Source organism: Buteo buteo, chromosome 5 (assembly GCF_964188355.1).
Source record: "Buteo buteo chromosome 5, bButBut1.hap1.1, whole genome shotgun sequence".
NCBI lineage: Eukaryota > Metazoa > Chordata > Aves > Accipitriformes > Accipitridae > Buteo > Buteo buteo.
Genome location: NC_134175.1, coordinates 6,385,237 through 6,398,867, shown reverse-complemented (window position 1 = coordinate 6,398,867; position 13,631 = coordinate 6,385,237). Strand labels below are relative to the sequence as shown.

The 13,631-nt window shown below is 49.3% G+C and overlaps 1 protein-coding gene across 3 annotated transcripts in view; it reads right to left on the bottom strand.

The window, feature by feature from the left end:
• Window positions 1-11,473, bottom strand: part of LOC142030907 (F-box only protein 6-like) — a 62,392-nt gene extending 50,919 nt beyond the window's left edge. The window contains exon 1 of one of the 3 annotated variants that reach the window (XM_075027418.1): window positions 11,286-11,473. The gene's annotated coding sequence lies outside the window, so the exon portion shown is untranslated. Of the gene's footprint in view, window positions 1-1,728; window positions 1,802-5,988; window positions 6,067-11,285 lie in introns of those variants that run through there. The other 2 variants (XM_075027419.1, XM_075027417.1) reach the window with 2 other exon arrangements.
• Window positions 11,474-13,631: the final 2,158 nt, after the last annotated feature.

Here is a 13,631-nt window from a genome sequence, read left to right as displayed (position 1 = left end):
TTTCCCTGGGTGCAGGACAAGGCCACTCCATGTCTGGGCTCTGGGCCAAGACTCCAGAGCAGCTCATTCCTGGCTCTCCCATCAATCCTCAGGACATGCTCAAGACAGATGAAGGGCAGAAAGCCTCTCATGGCACCTCCTTACGGTGACAAATACCATGCAACAGTATCTTGGCAAATTAACAAAGCGGAGTCTGCCCAGCATCTCACTTCCCCTATACAATGAGGTTTATACCTCTGTCCCCTGCCAGTCGCATCCACTTTCAGTGTAATCCTTCAAACCAAATGCATCCTTCCCCTTCACAAGGGCAGCGGGCAGCACAGGGGAGCCCTGATCTCAGCCAGGCCAGAGGGGTTTCCAGAGCAAGTAATAACACCATAATCACAAGGCATATTGCTATAGCAGCAGGTGAAACCCCATATTAAAACACCTCTTGCAGATCCCACTTACCCAGAACCACACCAGGAGAACGCAGGTGCCCTTGAAAAGTCTGTGATCCACCTTGCACTTCCACTGCTCTGGAAGGCTATTCCTCACCCAAGATAAATACCCTCTGCTCAGCAGGGCATCAGAGTGTTTACAGATTAATTTTTTTTTCCTAAAGAACATCTACTCCATAAAACAACAATTAGCTGCACTCTGAATTTATGACTGTAATTTGCAATGTTGTTAAAGCATGGGCAGCCGTGGCTTTCACGCAACGTTAATTGTTTGCATCGCTGTGAAGGAGCCAGAACAAGGCACACTGCTGACTTTTTGGGGGGTTGCTGGAAAAAGGAGAGACTGTTGTCCTTCATAGGAGAAAACTTCCATGACTTTCACAGGGGCATGGGGTATGCACTGGTACCATTATCACCTGCAACAGTGCAGTGACCACCCAAAAAACATTTGATTTGATTTCCAACACAGAAAGCAATGGGAAGGATTTTGTTGTGGGTTTTTGCTACCACGTTAGTCAGCTTGGGTTATACCAGCAAGAACCAGATGAGGCAACAAGGACCAAGCAAAGGTGGAAGCTAAACATTTAATTACTGTTGCTTCCCTGAAAAGACTTCACATCATTTAGAAATGAAGGAAAAACATTAGGAGTGGCGTCTCCCCCATCAAGCTACTTTCTTAAGTAAAAGTCACCAGAGTCTGGTAAGACATTATTAGCTTAGAAACTTAGATGTCTCCAGGGGAAACACAGGTATTAAAAGAGATGAGCCTTGGTGGAGTTAATGGTGTTTTCTTATAGCCAAGATCCCTAATGAAAGTGAACTCATTTACATATCCAACCACTCAGCACTAGCCTGTGCCAACTAACCAGCAGTCTCCTCCTACAAGAGGTAAAAAGGGCAGAAGCACCAGGTTTCCTTTCCATTTTTTTCCTCTCCCCCCCCCCCCCCAGGTCTACCAGCCATCACAGCAGCAAGCTGCTCTGCCCACAACCCTACCCGGTGCAGGCAACCACATGCTGCTCAGGGCCAGCTCCGGGGTACCAGCAGGTTTGCTGGAGCGCTGGCAGATGAAAGAGGCAGTGTTAATGTTAGCTGGAGAGCTTGTGAAGCCAGGAGGCTGTTTTCAAAAGGAAGGGAAAAAAGGCTTTCTAGTTCATAGCTGCAAGGTATTTACCTTAATGTTAAATGACAATTGCTTGCAAAACAATATTGCAGAAACTCCCTGGAGGCATTAATCAGAGGCTGTATCTCCCAGTCTCACTATGCGTGGAGAGTGACAGATACTTACAGATAGCACCGCAGGGCAGGGGCTTTCATTCACAGGCTGCAGCAGCCAAAGCATCGAAATCCTATTTGGGTTTGTAAATTGGGAGCCTCAGCGCCTTTGTGGATCTAGACCCAAAGCCTTTCTGTGAGTCTCTGAAGACTATGACCGAGGCTCTGACCACTAGAAATCAGAGGTATGTTATCAGACAAAGCCTTTCTGAAGCTGGGTGCTCCCAGGTCCATCCCCCGGGTCCCCACAAGCACGGTCTGCTGCACCAGCAAAAGGCCATGCAGCTGCTAGAAGAAAACAGTGCTGCCTGCCAGGTCACTCCTGTGACCAAGGATAGAGTTTCCAATGCAGGGAGGAAACAAGATGCTCTTCCCAGCCTCCATCTGTAGGGAGAAACAATCAGTCTGATTCCACTACAGCTGCCCAGGGTAATGGGCAGGTTTTTTTTGTTGGGTTGTTTTTTGGTTTGTTTAGTTTTTTCCACTTCAAAGTACCAAGGCAGCAAGGAGACATGGGGAACAGCAGCATATGGGAGCTGAAGCCCTCCTCCCTGGCCCCCACCGCTCCTCGTGCCTGCCAGCAGGCTGCACCCGCAGAAACAGATGGTCCCTTCAGGTCACGGCTCCTCCAGACTCACAGCGTGCAGCCAAAGCCAAGGCAGCAGAAACAAATAATGTGAGATTTAATTGGAAAAAGGAATTTCATACAGAAGAGGCCAAGCCCCGTCTGGCCAGAGGAAACACCAACAAGCTGTGGAGCACCACTACAGCCAGCCAGCACAAATGTGCCTTTCTGCAAGGAGGGTCAGGGCTCCCTCCACACCGTGAGGGTGGCATCATTGCTCCTTGCTTATAACAGACTTCTCCAGCAGCAGCACTAAGCCTGTGCTTAGAGTTCTGCGTCCCTCCTGCCTCCCACAAGATAGCCACCATGAGTGCTGTACACGTCAGGAAGACCATATATGCTGTGATGCCAAAAAACTCACCCTATTGTCTTTCTAGTCTTCTCCTCTCTTGCCACCCTCCCATCCCTGTCCTGTTTTGGGTCTCTACCTCAAGCTGCTGCTTGCTTCCACTATCACCATCAGCCTGCTTCCCCTTTCATTTCCTACCCCTCATTCCACCTTCTCTCCCCAAACTCCTCTCATGATGTGCTGCTATATCTGCTTTCCTGCAAAATATATACAAAATAAAGTGTAGTCCACTGAGATGGGACTTTAAATCCTTATTCCCTTCATTGTATGCATCTTAAGGCATCATTTTTAAATGGTAGAAGCATGTCTACAGATTTATGTGCGTCTTTAAGGTCTAATTTACATAAGAAACAAGTGCAGAGTGTTTCTTAGCCCCAGGGCACAGCAGATACAAGAACACCACCTAATGAATTAAAAAATGTTTGGATAAAACTTATATAAACTCTTACATATGCTAATAAGATGAAAGGCTATAATTACAAACTGAATTGTGTACTGACATAAGTAGTTCTGTGCAATAAATGACAGAATTTCAGTGTCCTTGAATCCAAAATAACATATTGTGAAAATACACTTTCCCATAAATCTATCTCTTAGGTTCTTTTCAACACCTCTGGAAGCACAGGCAACAGTAAGGGATGCAATAACAACTTCTCAGCTGGTATAAATTTCATCTTTATAGGGATCACCCCCTATTTAAGGGCACCTTTCCACTTCCTAAAGAGCACTGATAGAAGGTAATTATAAACCTTATCTCGCATGATTTGGATCATCAGCTGGCATTCATAGGGAAGGCACATCTAAATGAGGTGTGTATGTACATGGAGGGTGATATTCTCACGAAGTTTCAATATACTGATCTTTTCATCCAACATAAATTTTTAATGCAGGAGGAATTTAATTTTGCAATACAAAGCTTGGAAGCAATAGAGTTTGTGTAAACAGCCAGCCACAGGGAGACTGCACTCCACAAATATGTACTGCCAACAAAATCCATTTCCACAGCCGTTTAATTCATGAGTTACTGTCCGTCGTGCTCAAAACATAATCCTCCACAGCACTCAGCCTCCCCATCCGTGGCACCGAATAACAACGCCCAGGGCACTGCTCAGGGTGTTGCCAATTTAGACCGTACTCTCTGTACGGTGCTGTCCTGCCTCGATAGCCTCATGCTGCAAAACACGCCCACGTGAAGCAGGGCTTACAGAAAGCAGCACTACATCAATGGGAGGGAAGTCCCTTCTTCCCTCTCACAACCTTGGGCGGGCATCTGTCCCCGCCCCAGTTACTCCACTGTGGCATAGGGACAATAACTCCTCATCTCCCAGAGGAGGAATTCATTAGCATTTCTTATGCCTCTTGGATTAGGGTGATGAGACACAAAAAGTCCAGATCATCAATTTATTAATGCCAGTGCAAGCCTACAGAAATGCTAGCCTAGCCAGTGGAGTTGCTCCGGAATTGCTCCAACATGACACTAGCCTGGACCTCCTGGCAACTAACAGTTGACCAAGCCGAGATACCAATTGCTGACCTTCTGCTAGCACCTCAGGGCTCCAACCCTCACTCCCTGTGCTAATACATGAGCCAGTCAGGCTGTCCCCTAAAGTATTTCCAACCTTTGCAGGCAGGACAAAATGACAGAAAAAGAAAAACAAGGAGAAAGTCAGTCATGCAGAGATGGAAGCTGACACCAGAGTGGTGGCAAGGCTGGAGACTGGCTCCCAGGCCAGGCTCGTAGCACGCAGCCTGGCCATCGCAGCAGCAACGAGAGCACTTCACCTCCCCCCTCAAGTTGGTATCAGACTCCATGCAATCATCACCCCACTTTTCATCAACTTGGGGACACATTGTTCCCTTACAACTATAATTCGAACTCGGCTGAATATTTCTTCCAGTACTGTGAACTGCAAAGTTATTTAACAATACCAAATCAATCAGCTACCTTAATGTACCACCTGGAGTTAATGCGTACCAAAAGGAACTTGTTATACAAGAAATATGCAAAGACTGCAGTCTTTCCCAGAATCCTTTCTTACCCCCTCTTTGCCACAGTGATGGAGATAGTCAGCACTTTTTTTGCAGATCAATACTGCACTTGAATGTGACCACCACTCCAATTATTGCCTCAATTACAGACGCATGAGTTTGCTCCTGCACACCTATCCCTTCATTGAAAAAACACCACGCATATGCTGCCCATTGAAGTGATACCTGTGGGAAATCATTAACCCACTAATTTGAAATCAATTTAAAGTCCATTTGCCTAATGACATGAGCACTGTAAATTATCTATAAATTGCTAATTTATGAGAAAATGACATCAGAATTTTTGTTTTATTAATTGGCTTTTCCAGATGCAAGTTATTTCTAAAGCTGTATAATCCATGTCTCTTGGTGAGCAAACATTAAAACCCGCTTAATAAGATGCCTTTTATGCCAAGAAAAAGAGTAAAATGAGTAAACCCGCTCTTGTGAACACTTCAGTATAAGGGTTTACGCATTCATCCTAGCAATTAGAGAAGGAGAAGTCATGGGGAGAGTGAAAAAAGATCCTTTGAGTGTCTGTTCACGTTCTTGAACAAAATTGGTTCCAACCCCATTTGCATTTTTCAGAAGCAGAATTCCTCCGAGTGCAGAAACCAACACCAGCCCAGGTCACATCTCCCAGCATCCTCGTGCCTCCTTGGCAAGGACTCAGCCAGGCACTGACTAAGAACCTCACCTCTCAACAAATATTTGAGCAACAGAATTGCTGGCCAAAGCATTAGCAGGAAATGATTGTCAAAGTCTGTGTCCAGGGACCAAGTTATGATTTCTTTGCTGATATGGCAGTATTAGAGACTAACTTCTGTCTACTTCTAGTGAGGGAGTGCAGAGACCTTCTTCAGCTTATTTTCTCGTGATGTCATGCACCCAGGTCCACAGAAGTTAAGTATCTAGTCAACTAACTCCTATTTCTGTCGCACTCGAGTTGGATCTGTATCCTTGATCTCTCATGCAATACTCCAGGTCCTGAATTTCCCTCCTACCCCAGGTAGCTGCTTGGGAATTGCTTGCACACCCATCCACAGCCACCCACAGAAATCAAGGCCATGCAATTTCTCTACCCCATGGTAACTAGGCAACATGACTGTAATTTTCAAATATTGATAATCTACTAAAAAAAATACAAGTGTAAAGAAATCAGGGTTTGACTGACCCAAAGAGCAAATGCACGTGAGGAAACTGCAGCCTGCTCCTGGGCAGTCACTGGGCACAAATCTATTGCAGATGAGTTTCTTGGTCCCAGTACTCACCTTTACTGAACAGTCAGAAATAAAATCTTCAAGTGCACCACGACCTTGACAGGAATAAAAAAGGGAGCACAATTATTTTGGCTGCAGTCTGATGTCCAGCAAACCTTTCAACACCAGATTCTGCAATTCCAGTACAATTTTAAGGGAAAAGACACCACAAGAATGAGGTAATGGATGCTCAGTAGAACCAGCCCAGGAGACAACCAGGCAGCAGGGAGAGGCACTGCTCAGCAGTGCTTCAAAGCCCCAGTTTCCACCGGGGAGAAAGGCAAAGCCACAAGGTCTTTCCCAGATCAAGTGTCCAGCAACAACTTGCAGATCACCAGGCCAGGCTGCTTTCAGCTATGTCTGGAGAAAGGCAAGTGAGCCCCAAGGCTGGCAGCAATACTGCTCATTCCACACACATGAGGGATGGGGTAAGCCAGCTCCACTCCCTCTTTTCACTTCCTGATATTTTTAGGACCTGATCCAAAAATCCCCTCAACCAGCATGAAGACTCTCAGGAGTGCGTGTGTGCACATAAATGAAAGCTCCTCCGTGCAGGGGACCAACCGCCCCTGCGCTCGAGCAGCAGCCGGCACACACAAAGCTTGTTTTTTGCCAAAATAGAAAGCTGCAATCTCAAAGCTTCCCTCTTCCATTAATGCTCTATTTAAGTCTGTCTTTGAATCTGTCTGGATTACAAACCCACCCCCTCTCAGCAAACCCCCTTCCCAGACAGCCCTCCCCTCTTCTCTGCTAAATAGATACTAAATATAAATATATACCAGGGAGAACTTGTTGGGAAAAAGAGGACTGGGATTTTTAAAAGCTTCCCCCTCCTTCATCTACTCCACAAACACACACACCAAAACAGAGCTGCTTTGTTGTTTGCTTTCATGGCTCCCAACTGAGAGCTCATCCCTCCACCACCATTCATTGCCACAGCTCCTGCTGCAAGAGGGCAATGCTGGGAATACCCTTCCCCAGGGATACGCCAAGCCCCTCTGCTGCTCTCCTCTAGCAGATCCCCGCAATGCCCTGCCAGGTCAGGTGATGAATGCAAGCATGCTGAAAAAAAAAAGCTGCCAGATGAATGCTGGCCCTGTTACCCGATCTCCTAGTGAAACCAATCCAGTCGGAAGAATTCCTGCCTGCTGATATGCTAATATTTTAAATGAGCTTTAATTGGTTTCCCAACACTACCCATGTCACCCCGTGCCAGTCTTCATTGCTGTCAGCCCTGTTGTGCTGTATCTGCACCCTGTACCGCCACCTGAACTGCCCAAATAGAGGAGACACTGATTCCCATGGGGCTGTTCTGCTTGCCCCACATGAGCTCTCAATATATTTATTCTGGTGTGAAATCACAGCACCACCTGTTCTGATCATTTCACAGTTCCCATTTAAAAGAAAACACCCTTAGGGTGGGGGAGAGCAGATAAGAAAATCCAGCAGTCCTTGTGCTGGCTGCTCTTAGAAACAGCACAAGGGGAAGGGTGCGTGGGTGAAGGTATGTGTGAGATTAGTGAGTCACCCACCATCTTTAGCCAGCTAGCACTCCTCTGCAGCTCTCGCAGAGCTCGGTCCAAGAGTCCATTGGTATCTACAGCAACTGAGTTGTAGGCAACATACCCGCACAGGGCTGAGCTTTGCTGCTGCAGCTGCACAGCAGAGGTAGCTGATCAGACTGGCTCACCTCCTTTCCGTTGAACACAATTCCTCCAATTTTGTGTTGGCATTAAATGAACATATCCTTTGTTCCAGTTCTCTGCTCAGAGAGGCTATGGCTTACAGTTCTCCATGCAAGTCACTTGAAGCAGCCGGATGATGTGCCTGGCCCTCAGGAGGGCCTTGTCCCCCCAGTAACCATCATTTTCCTCCACGGCTCTCTGGAGGACCTTGTCCCCACTTCCCCCACCACCCCTTCAAGCCACAAACTCTCCCAATAACAGAGCCCTGCTTCAGGCTGCATCAAAACAACACTGCTTACGTGGTACTGCCTTATCATCAGATGACAGGCAACATTACCAAGGACAAGAACTCTGCAGTGTTCCCAGGGAAGAGACCAGTTGTCATCAGTGCTTGCTACACCCCATGTTTTTGACCACCACCTCCTCCTCTCCCTGAATTTTCTTCCCCAACCATCACATCCCTCCCAGCTCATCCCTCCTGGAGAGGTGGCAGCATAACCAACAGCCTGATGCAAAGGCTCTTGCATGCAGTTAAGACACCAGAGAACCTCAAGGCTGACTCTTCCCAGGTATAATGCAAGGCCTTGCCTAGATCCCCAGTAACATCTTCGGTTTTATGTTTATTTTTCAGTGTGATCATCAAGCAAGACAGCAAAGAGACTCGTCACCATCCATCACGAGCTTCATTGTTTAGTAATAAGATGTATTGCCCCCTTGCAGCAAAATAACACTCCAGCCAGAACTCCCATTTTTTATGATCTGGCTGACTGGGACAGCTGTTCACGTCAATGCTGTAAACACTCCATTTGGAGCAGAGACAGCAAATTTTAAGTGTTAATAAATGGGATTGCAGGCTGCTGAGCGCACAAGAGGTTAGCAGCTGGTCACCACCAGCCTTCTCTAGCCAGGTTCCTTGAGCAGCTCTGGTCCAGTGCTGCCAACCACCGACCCCCTTCAAACACAGCACAGGGAGCATGGCTCTGCCTGCCAAGCTATCCCAGCTCTGTCCCACATGTGCCCCTACCCCGGCACCCAGTTAAGCCTGCTGGTACCTGCCACAGCACAGTCACCATTGCAGAGTGCCCCCAAAAGCCAGCTGCTAGGTGGGCAGGGAGGGTTTGTTATCAGAGCCAGTGGGGTAATGCAGATTTCTCAGCTCAGCAGGAACAGGGTGAGAGCAGCAGTGCTGGAAAAAAACCTTACTTGTCTCCATGCATTAAGAGGGAGCTGAATCTGCTTTTCTGTAGTTAGCTTTATTAGAAATGGCTTCAGCAGATCAGACAGCAGAAAGAAGGCTTTCTGGAGAGCACCAGTGGACTTCTCCAGTAGCACACAATGATAACCTGCAGAGGACAGAATTAATGCTCAGTTGGGTGTCTTCGACCTGGTGCTCTCTGCTTTCCAGGGTTAGGAGCATGCTCTTATCTCAGGTTAATTACAGCTGCACAGACTGCTCAGCCCTAAAGCTCCAAAGCAGCTCAGCCTACCACACTCTGCAGCCAGCCTGAGAAACTGTCATCAGTAGTTCACCCCCAAAGAGCATACAGTGGGAGCACTGTGCACCATCCAGAGCTAGCTCAATAGCACTTGTAGGAAAAATAAAAAGCTGGTCTAGTTTTCACAGAATTCAGTCTGACCCCCAAACTGTTTCAGCTGTCTGCAGGCAACTGTGTCACTGTGCCAGAGGGCACAGACCAAGTCTAAAGATAGAATGGGTAAAAGCACCAAACATGACCAAAGCAGCACCTCATCACTACCTTCCCTTGAGCAGCCTTGCAGCTTAAGAAGGTGTTTCTCTTGCCAGAAACTTCCCCCTCTCCATAGAGCTGGAAAGAAAATCCCACAGGCAGAAGATCCTTCAGTGCTCTTGCACTGTGTCTCATTCAGGAGATAACCGCAAGCCCAGGTGACACTCAAGGAGGTGAGCCACCACTGCTCACCCTTTATTAACAAAACTATACTGTCCATCAAACACAAACTCCTTGAAGCAAAGCAGAACAGCTGTGGCAGGCAGCAGCAAACTCATCATGCTCTTGAATGCCACCAAGGGACAGCTTGTGGCTCTTAGCACTCCCCATAGCATGGAGCTGCTCTGACAGGCAGTCCACAAAGCTGAGACAACAAACTTTGGTCCAGACTCAGACAGCCATTTGTGGGCAATTAGCTTATGCACTGACTGCTTGATCAACTCACCTGCTTGTTTTCCCAACTCCTTTGTTAGTCTGCAGAAAGCTCAGGGGAAGCCCAGGCAATTATATCTTGGGAAAAGCTCCCAGGAGCCTGCACAAGCTAGCTGATGGGTTTGGGAATGGGTTCAAGAAAGAACACTCAAGTCCCTACTGACTCTCCATATGCCTCTGTCCAACACAACACAACCCTGGGAAGCTCAGTGGGACAGAGTCCATCAGCTAGAAAGGATTAAAAGTCCTAGTCCAGCCATGAAACCTTCCCTTGCAGTCACCTTGCACTTCTCACTCAGCACCAAGAGATTCAATTGAAAAGTTCAAAGTTTAAGAAAAAACCCACCTGCACATAGCTGTTTTAAAAGCACTCCCTGAGTTGGCCCTGCCCCAGGCTATAAAGGGTCCCATCCCTTCTGCATCTGCACTCTCTGGCTTCATTTTGATTAGGGAAATAATCTCACATCACATGATTTCGTGTGGGAACTTCTTAATCACCCAAGACCCATCACCTGCAGCGCTCTGACAAGGCTGCAGAGCTCTTTGGTGATGTGGAATGAGACATCAGTGCCCACACCTGTAGCTAAGATGAGCCTAACACAGAACATAAGCTAACAAGCATTAAAGTAAAGCAGTCGTGAGGTAGTAAGAGCTGCTTGCCTTCCTGCCAAAACCAGCCAAGCCACAATTCTCTCAGCACCATATTTCAGCTCACCCCTTCAGCAACTGGATATCCGTACACCCACCCTGATTCAGGGGACTCTGAAACTGCCACATCTTCCACTGGAAGAGGACATGACCCAGCCTCCCTGCCCACACACTATCAGATCAGCTACACAACCCTTCCTCTAAGACACATACCCTCTTGGCTAGTCCATAGCCCTTATTGTTGCCTCACAACCTCCTTTTCCGGAAGCAGAACCTTTGATGTTTAAAATGGAGGACACTTCTACTGCCTGCCTAAATCACAAGCTATTTGTGATTTAATTCAACCTCCCCTGCTTCCCATCACAAACAGTTGTTTACAGTGCTGTTTACCAGTTGCTGCCTTTCAGCCCAGCCAGGGCTGCACTTCACTGGCAGATTAATCCATCCCCCCCCAGACTGACACATGCACAACCCCACCTGGAAAAATAACTTCTCTGCTTCAAATCTGGGTTTGAAACCAAACCTTTGGCAACCTTTCTCACCCCAGCCCCATGCACTTCAGACCTTATTCCTGTCCAGGCTCCTTCACTGCTTTTGTCCCTGCCAAAACACCCATCAAGGTACTACCAAGCTCCCTGGCCCTTTCTACTACTTGTTGCATGCAGCGGTCTGAAACATGTTTTCATGCTGAGCTCCTGGGGCAATAAACTTGCTCTAACTTGAGAGAGGGGAAAAAAAAGAAAAAGACAACAAGAAATAGGCATTGTGGGCCAACAGAGAAACATAATCCACAAACCTTCCAAGTTCCCACTGTTTTAGGCTCACTTCAGCTCCTGCGCTGGCTTACAGCAAAGGAAAACCTGGCACCCAGCCTCTCTGGCTTTTGCTCATCACCATCTTCAGGCCCTGGGGAGCACATAATAGCTGAATAAACAGCCACAAGGATAAAAAAAAAGAGCATCCCAGAGGCACAGCTCTCTGCAGGTCTGCCAGAGCTCTGTTCACTGCTTGAGGAGCCCCTAAGATGTGTCATCTGCAGGGTAACAAATTACCAGGGAAGGGAAGAGAGTGAGTCATCCTCTTTGACTGACCTTTGTGTCAATCAGCAGAGGGAGAAGACTGTTCTTGAGCTACTCAGAAATGGATAACAAGCCATGTGGGGCTGCGTAGATACCAGTCACGGGCCAAGTCCCAGCCCCGTTCAACACAGGGCAATGCCCACACAGGCTCCATCTACAGGGTAGGGTGCTTAGAGAGGGCAGATGAGAGGCAGCGAGCGCAGCACAAGGGAGAAAAACACCAAGGAGCAAAAACCGCACTCAAGACTGCGTGGGGAAAAAAAAAATAATTAAAAAACCCTCAGACCCTTGTTTTCCTCACCACGGCTGAGTCAGACGAGGTTTAAAAGCTCGCTCTTTCTGTGCTAAACCACCTGCAGCAGAGGGGAGGAGGGACGGGGGACGGCGTTAGTGACAGGGCGGAGGGGACGGGACGAGGAGCGGGACGGGCGCTGCTCCGAGGCGGGGACAGCCGGCCTGCCGCCCCCGCCCTGGCCACCGGGGGGGCTTAATCCCCCTCGTAAAGCTCCCCAGGGCGGCCCCGAGAGCGGAGGCCGCCCCGCACCTCGGCACGGCGGAGCCCTGACAGGACAGACCCCCTGCCTGCCCCCGCCGCTCGGCACCACCGACGACCCCCACCGCCCCGCGGCGACCACTCACCCGGGGCGACACCGTGGCGTGTCCCGTCGTAGCGGAGGCAGCCGGCTCCCCTCACCATCCCGTGTCCCCCCCCCCCCCCCCGCAGCTGCGCCTTAATGGCGCCCTGACGAGGTAACGGCTGCACCTGGGCCCCCGCCCGCCCCAGCGGCTCGTGCCGCGGCCTCGTGCCACCGCCTCGTGCAAAGGCGGGAGGGCTGCACCTTCCTTCCCCCGCCGGTTTATTAATTTCAGCCAAATTAAGGAGCATTAACAAACCCGGCCCCATCTCTCCGGCTCCCCCAAAAAGTCTCCCAGGGACGGGCGGGTGACGCAGGGACAAAGGCACGGTGACAGCATCCTGCCCGTGTGGAAAGGGCAGGCTCTGACACGCGTTTTTTTTCAGTGAGAAGGTGGCTTTTCCCTTTCCAAGCCGCAGAATCGGGGCTTGGGGTTTGGTTTCAGGGTGGGAAGGGGCCTGTGGGAGAAGGGGTGCAGGGTGCACCTGCTGCAGCACCCCAGGGTACACAGGCAGAGCCCCTAAACGTTGGTGGGGCACCAGGGAGGCAATGGAGACCTCGCTGTGCCACAGCTTGACAGAAGACCAGGGGGGAATTTGCAGTGTGTAATGAAGACTTCACACCAGACTCACTCACCTGGAAGAAGAGATGGGGCTCTGCCAAATCGCAGGCAGCAGGTTTCAGAGCGTGGACCATCAGTGTTAGCACAGGGGCTGAGGCAGCAACCCTGCGTGGACAGGCTCCCGCAGGCAGAAACACAATTCCTTTTCACCTCTGCCAGTTTGAAATGAATAGCGAGCAGCTGTCACCCCATGTAATCCATCCTCTGAGCCCCTTCCCCTGTCCCAAACCCTTCTTCTGCCCAGCAGCCATTTTCTGAAGAGCTATGGAAACCCTGCCCATCTCTGCCTGTGTCTGCAGCTGCTGTACCCCAGGGCACCCCTCTCCTGTGCCCCCATCCCCACATTTGGCAGCCCTGGGCACTCACCACTGCCAGGTGGTCCCACAGTCCTGCAAAGGGAAACACATGCCTCTTCCGTGGTCCGCAATCAGCACACAGCTCCCTGCCAGCATGCAAGGGAGTGCCCGTTGCGCCTGCTCTTGGGGCAAAGGGCTGAATTTGTAGCCAAAACCAACCCCCTTCCAGCCTTGCTTGGCAATTTCCCAGCAGCAGGCTTGAGCATAAACCCTCCCCTACCTGCAATCCCCAACTTCTCATTAAAGGGACCACATTCCTCCTCCCTATGGATACTGCATTTTTTTCTTACTCATCAGACTGTGACCCTGAGCTTCCTGGTATTTATTACAACAGGGGTTTCACTAGTAACTTTGGCCTCATCTGTAGAAGTGAGGGCTTGAAGACATGTGAGGTTTTTGCTGCAATGTGCTGTTGGTGCTGTCCTTCCCAGCAGCGTCATAGCTGGGTGC